Below are 7,644 nucleotides of genomic sequence, written 5' to 3'. Positions count from 1 at the left end.
CTCCATACTCATATGTGTGTGTGTGTGTGTGTGTGTGTGTGTGTGTGTGTGTGTGTGTGTGTAATTTTTTTTAACCTCGTATGTATCTACAGATCCTTGAGGGATCCAGGATTCCAGGAATAGATTTCAACAGATCTGATCTTTACAAATCAAATTATATCTTTAAATTTTAACTGAAATTTAGCATTTCCTTCAATTATTTAAAAATAATAGAGATCACTGAAATTAGACTGAAGAAAACCTGATTTCAAATAAACATTAATAGTATGACCCTTGACAAGTCACTTAAGCATTGTCTAGCTCAGTTTCCTTAGCTATAAAATGGTAATAATAATAATAATATAATATTAATAATGATATCTAAGTTTATGTTATATAATATATATACACATATATTATTAATATCTACCTTTTAGGCTTGTTGTGAGAAGAAAAAAAAGCTTACAAAGCTTTAAATGCTATATAAAGGCTATTATTATCATTATTTAATTGTCATTATTGTTTTGTTCTGTTATTATGTTCAGAAGGCATGACCATATTGACAAAGGAGTATATTACATCAAAAACCTTAAAAAAAACTCCAGCTCCAGACAGTTTCCAAATTATTAATACCAATTAACATATATTTTATTAGTAATTTCTAAGTATTTTGTGTAATTCCAGATGAGAACCGTCTCCTTTGTTTCTTTAATGTATTTTTTTCCTTTCTTAAATCAATTTTTATCTTAAGTAAATCTTAAATCAAATATTTTCCCCAAATTTTCCTTTCTACTATTCTAATACATTAAGTTGTCAGGTGAGTGAATAGTTTTCTACCCATTCCGGCTACTTTAGATTTTTTTTGGAAGAAGTGCTGAATAATTTGAATAGAATTGTGCTCTCTACCATAAATACAAAATTTCAGGGTCTTTTGAGCACTTTGATGCTTGGAGAGAAATTTAAGTATTTTTTCAAGCTTCTAGAACTATGAGAACTTTTCCTTTATGTGGGTTGCATAATCTGGTCACCTAGGGAAAGAGAATAAGAGATTTTGAATAATCTCTTAACATATTTGTTGTAATAATTAAGTTTTAACCTGCTTCAATTTATTTTGGCTTATCTTTATTTGTTTATTTGGTTGTTTGTTTGTTTGTTCTTGGATAGGCAGTGTAATCTAAGAGCCAGGAATACCTGTGATCAAGTCATACCTTTTAGCTACTTGGAACCTTTAAATCAAAATCCATCATTTTACAGATGAGAAAACTGAGGATGTGAGAAGAAAAATTAAATGTCTGGTATCCCATAGATTCTTCATAGACTGATTTTGAATCCTACCAACTACTCTAGTGTTATATCCACTAGCCCACCTATTTACCTGTTATTGGGGGAGTGTGGATTCTTTCATCCAGGGATGGCTCAATGAATTCACAGATTCATTTCCTATCTCTTATCCCTACCCTAATGAAAACAAAAAGCTACACTTACTGAACTTCATAACACTGATAGCAATAAAAAATTCTATCTAATGAACAGATCAAACATACATCCAAAGACAGATGAAGAAGTATATGACCCTTCTTCTGATAAAAAGGTAAAGGACTAATTATGAAGAAAAAAAAAGATGCTTTTTTTTCCATTTTTGATCATGTCTTGACTACACATATTTGTTAAAAGACTTCACTTCCTCTTCCTAAGGAGAAGGGAAATAAATAATTAGTTTAGGATCCCTGCCACTAACACCCTTGCTTACTTCTAGTAACTTTTTTTACATATTTCTAAATTTCTTTCCATAATGATTGTACTATATCACAGCTCCACCAATAATGTACTAATGTAACTTTCCTTCCATGATCCCTGTAGCATCGAGTGAAGATCATTGTCAATGACCAAGGACACAGGACTACCCTGAACTACATTGCCTTACCCAACACAAAATTAAATATTTAACTGGTGATGCTGCCAAGAATCAAGATAAAATGGACCCAACTTAAACAGTCTTTGATGCTAAATATTTTGATAATGCAGTTTCAAAATTAGACAAGAAACATTGGGCTTTCATGGTGGTGAATAACACAGGTAGTCCTAAACTCCAAGTAGAACAAGAAAGGGAGACCAGAAGATTCTACCTAGAACATGTATCTTGACGAAAATGAAAGAAATTGACAAAGCTTTCTTTGGAAAGACTGTTACAAATGCTGTTGTCAGCATACTCACCTCAATGATTCCCCAATGTTAGGGCACCAAAGATTCTCAAAGCTTTCCTGGTCTCAATTGATCTGAATTATCCATGAGCCAACTGCTGCTATATTGCCTATGGCTTGGACAAAAACTTTGGTGTCAAGAAAAATGTGTTGATCTCTGACTTTTGAAGTAGAACTTTTGATATCTATTCTTATCACTGAAGATGACATCTTTGAAGTCAAGTCCACAGCTGGGGATACCCATTTGGGTAAGCAAGACTTTGATGATTGCATGGTCAACCACTTCATTGCTGAGTTCAAGCAAAAGTATAAATACCTAAGTAAGAACAAGAGGGCTATCTGTAAACTGGGCACCTCTTCAGAAGGTTTAAAGGGGACCCTCTCTTCCAGTACCTGTGTCAGTATTGAGTTTGACTCCTTCTATGAAAGTATCTACTTCTATACTTCTATCACTCATTCGTATTTTTTAAAGCTTAGTATTAAATATTAAATCTGTTTTCTTTCACTTTAATTTTACATTTCTCTACTGAGGGGATATGGTGGTAGGAGAATTCAAACAAGTTACATGAAGCCTGGACACACTTCCATGATTAGCTGGCTTGGTAAAAGTGAGTGGCTTTGTTCCTACTGCTGTATATGGAGATCCAGGCCCTGGAAAGTTGGGACTAAGTTATGGTCATTTTCAGAAGTGTGCTATGAAAAGAATGGATGACTCTAAGTCAAGTTACAAAGTAGGAATGAGAGATCATTTTCTTCTGGAAACAGAATTTCTAAGGAGACACAGTTCTTTATTTATTTCCAAAATGACTGGAGAAAGGAGGGTGGACATGAGTTTCAAAACACTGTCCATGTGAGGAAAGTGGTTGTTATTCTAAGGAGAGGAATGACTTATGCAGGCTATCTGCTCCTGTTTCAGATATGGAAATTGAGAGCTGACAGTATGGAATTTAGTAAGAATTTTCTTCCAGAAACATACAAGTCAAGTCTTCCTTTTGCTTCAGCTTTAAAAAGCACTTGGAAAGCTCTTCCTCTATCCCTGTAGTGGGTGGATTCAGAGAAGGGAGTCATCATTGCAGCAGCTTCCAAAGCCATAATGGAATTCCTGAAGGTTGGAGATGCCATAAAAGTGGACAAAGGCTGCCACCACCACCAAAACATGGACAATCTGATGTGACCGGAACCATAAATCAAATTTGCCAGGAAAGAAGCATTCAGGGATTCAGGCAGCATATAGCCCAGCTCCAGTGATATACATCACAGCCATGAGGAAAAGAAAAAAAATATGGTCCACTCTTTGGCCTTGACAAAGCCTTCTGCAATAGTGAAGTACATGGTGGCACAACCCCACTCAAACCAAGTCCCAGGAACTCCTCTGTTCTTGTTTGCTGCTGTTTGGGTGTGATAAAATGATCCCCCTGGGCTACAATGATGGTGGAGATGACCAGGACACAGACTATGGAGAGGTAGATTAGTTGTGGCTGGGGAGAGCAGTAGAAGGAGTAACAGAGCCAGGGGCAAAGCTCTCCATGATCAGTGGAACAATCCCTGAATAGTCCAATGTGGAAAATGTCTGAGAGACTTTCTCTACATGACAATAGACTTCACTGTCCTTTAGCCAGTCACAGAGCACATCATTCAGGATGAGCAGCCAGCATCCTTCCCACATGGATCTGATATACAAACTCCTCCAACTTCTCCATGGTATGGTGGGCTTGTAGGGGCAATGCTAGCATCCACACCTCTTCTTCTTCTTGGGGTACTGGACACATTAGATCTTCTTCAATTTTGGTGGAATTGGGAGGGGTGTCATTCATTCACCCTTCTCTGTTAGGATCCTAGCTTGGTGAGCTCCATTGTGTCCATGCCCTGGTCACCACCGTGCCCACCACCCTGCCCACCACCCTGCCCTGCCACAACAGACATCTGGTTGGCATGCTCACAACCAGTGGTTTCACTATGGCTGAAATTTGAAGTTTCCCAGTCCTAGGGGCAGAAATGTCCTTTATATGGTAGACCAGACCGAATTCCAGGGACAGTGGAGGCAGCAGTAGTGGCCAAAGTCTGGAACTGACCACCTTTCCCCACACAGCAGCAACACTGGCCTCAACACCGAGCAACACTCATCCCCAGGAGCTGAGCACCCTCCAGGGACTCAGAGGTTCTGACTTGGAGGGAGAAGGAGAGCAAATGCAACCATTTTTGTTAGATAGTAAGTTGACTTTCTATATCTTCAGTGAGAAGACCACTAAATCTAATAAGAAAAAGGAAGGATTGAATATCAGGAAATTTAAATATTTACTAATTTTGGTTCATATTAACGCATTACTATTAATATCTATCAAGGGATTCAATATTTACTTGTTAAATCACCCCTTTGTCTTCCATATTCTAGAATTATGAGTATATATTTGACACTATTTATAAACTACAAGTATTCAACATGCATCTTTTGTCCACGGATCCTGATTTCTTAATATAAACAATAAGAGATAGATTTTTTTTCACTCAATTGAAATTTTCCAGAGAAAAGCCTTAAGTGGTCACTGCCAGTCTTACAATTCCAATTCCAAATCTAATTCTAATTCCTACAAAAACTTAGTAATGGTAACAGCAATGGTGAAGTAACTAAAGAAAAATACCTGGAAAATGTTTGAGAGTTATGAACTTTATATACATTGATTTTTGTCACAAACCTGGAAATTTTCAACCATATTTTTTGTGTTAAATTACACAAAAAATTAGACTTTAAAAGAATTTATATTAGAATTTGTGAAATATTTTTTTAAAAAATTAATCCATTATTACTAAAGAAAAATTGGGGGCACATAATAATTGACTATTTACAAATATCAGAAAATATGTGTTTGAGATCTTTGTTGATGGTAACATTTCAAAATCATAATGTATCAAAAATTCTGAAGTAATATCAAAATATGCACTTTATAGAAAAGAGATTATATATTTCACAAGTATTTCATCTCGGTAGATCCTTTCTTTCAAAAATTTTTCAAGTCTAAATTTCCTCTGTGATTACATTTACAATATTCAAATATTGTCCCTCAGATGAAGTTTAAACAATATAATTTATAGAAATGCCATTTGAAATTATTCACAATTTTCTTCCATATTTTGGACGATAAGCACTTTATCTGAAAAGAAAGAATTGTCTACATGTTGATACGCCATATACTTATTTGAAGAAGTTCTATAAGGTCCTTTCTCTTCTGCTCTTGGCTGTTAAAGTATTTTGAAAGCTTACTGAATGAAATGATGAATCTCACTTGAATAATGCAACTCATTTTCAATGTATTTTCTACATAAGAAAAGTTAGAGTGATTTGTTAATGTAGAGTGCAAGTGAAAGTGACTTTTAAAATTATTGCTAATATAGACACACAAAAGAAGAATTCAGGATCTTATGTAACAAGGATATAATTTCATTGTTAAGGGACATGTTAATGACTTTTTTCTTTTTTTTTTTTACTTTAAAAATATTAATTTATTTATTTTTAGGTTTAAACAATTCTTTCCACAAGATTTTGAGTTCCAAATTTTCTCCCAATCTCTCCCCTCCCCCCACCCCAAGACAGTATGAATTCTGATTACCCCTTCCTCCAATATGCCCTCCCTTGTATTATCCCCCTTCTCTTATCCCTTTCCCCTTCTATTTTCCTGTAGGGCAGGATTGATTTCTAAACCCCATTGCCTGTACATCTTATTTCCCAGTTGTTTGTAACAACAATTTTTAACATTCATTTTTAAAACATTGAGGTCCAAATTCTCTCCCTTCCTCCCTCCTGACCCACCCTCATTAAGAAGGCAAGCAATTCAATATATGTTATATATGTATACTCTTGCAAACCACTTTCATAATAGTCATGTTGTGAAAAACTAAGTATATTTCCCTCCATTCTATCCCATCATCAATTTATTCTATTCTCTCTTTTGACCCTGTCTTTCCTTAAAAGTGTTAACTTATGATTACCCCCTCCACCAATCTGCCCTTCCTTCTATCACACAGCCCCGTCTTATCCCTTTCCCCCCTACTTTCCTGTAGGGTAAGATAGATTCCCATACCCAATTGAGTGTGTATGTTATTCCCTCTTAAGCCAAATCTGATGAGAGTAAGGTTCCTTCATTCCCTCTCACTTCCCTCCATTTCCCCTCCACTGTAAAAGCTTTTCTTGTCTCTTTTAAATGAGATAATTTGCCCCATTCTACCTGTATCCTTCTCCTTCTCCCAGTTCCTTTCTCTTTCAGACCTCTTAATTTTATTTTTTAGATATTATACTTTCATATTCAACTCACCCTGTGCCCTCTGCATATATATATTCCCTCCAACAACCCTAATAAATACAAAGGTCTCATGAGTTACAAATATCATGTTTCCATGTAGGAATATAAACAGCTCAAATTTAACAAGTCCTTTATGATTTCTCTTTCCTATTTACCTTTTCATGCTTCTCTTGAGTCTTGTATTTGTAAGACAATTTTTCTATTTAGCTGTCATTTTTTTTCTCAAAAATGCAATAAATTCCTCTATGTTATTGAATGTCAATTTTTCCCACCATTGATTACACTCAGTTTTTCTGGGTAGGTGATTCTTTGTTATAATCCTGGATCCCTTGGCCTCTGCAATATCATATTCCAATCCCTTTGATTCCTTTATATAGAAGCTGCTAGATCTTGTGTTATCCTTAGTGTGATTCCACAACACTTGAATTATTTCTTTCTGGTTGCTTGTAATATTTTCTCCTTGACCTGGGAACTCTGGAATTTGGCTATAATGTTCCTGGGAGTTTTCCTTTTGAGATCTTTCTCAGAAAGTGATCATGGATTCTTTCAATTTCTATTTTACCCCTTGGTTCTAGAATATCAAGCAGTTTTCCTTGATAATTTCTTGAAAAAAGGTATCCAGGCTCTTTTTTTGATTATGGTTTTCAGGTAGTCCAATATTTTTTAAATTATCCCTCCTGGATCTATTTTCCAGGTCAGTAGTTATTCCAGTGAGATATTTTGCATTGTCTTCTATTTTTTTCATTCTTTTAGTTTTGTTTTATAATTTATTGATTTCTCATAGAATCATTAGCTTCCATTTGCTCCATTCTAATTTTTAAGGAATTATTTTCTTCATTGAGCTTTTGGACCATCTTTTCCATTTGAGCAATTCTGCTTTTGAAGGCATTCTTCTCCTCATTGGCTTTGTGGGCCTCTTTTGCCATTTGGGTTAGTCTATTTTTCAAGTTGTTCTTTACTTTAATATTTTTGGGGCTCCTTTAGCAAGTTGTAGACACATTTTTCATGATTTTCTTATGTCAGTCTTATTTATCACGAAAAGCACAGTTCCTCGATCTAAAGATTCCACCACATGCTCCTTTTAAAGTGAAGCATTTTAAAAGGTACAAATGAAAAAGGGGAATTAAAAGCATTGGTTTCTACTTGCCTTCTGTAAGCAACTCAAGTAA

The 7,644-nt window shown here is 35.2% G+C and overlaps 1 pseudogene; it reads right to left on the bottom strand.

The window, feature by feature from the left end:
- Positions 1 to 3,231: 3,231 nt before the first annotated feature.
- Positions 3,232 to 3,846, bottom strand: LOC114035989 (annotated as a pseudogene).
- Between the last annotated feature and the right edge of the window lie 3,798 nt (positions 3,847 to 7,644).

This window comes from Vombatus ursinus, unplaced genomic scaffold, assembly GCF_900497805.2.
Source record: "Vombatus ursinus unplaced genomic scaffold, bare-nosed wombat genome assembly UNPS02009573.1, whole genome shotgun sequence".
Lineage (NCBI taxonomy): Eukaryota > Metazoa > Chordata > Mammalia > Diprotodontia > Vombatidae > Vombatus > Vombatus ursinus.
Note: the sequence above shows the minus strand (reverse complement) of the source record. Positions and strands in the feature narration are given on the sequence as shown.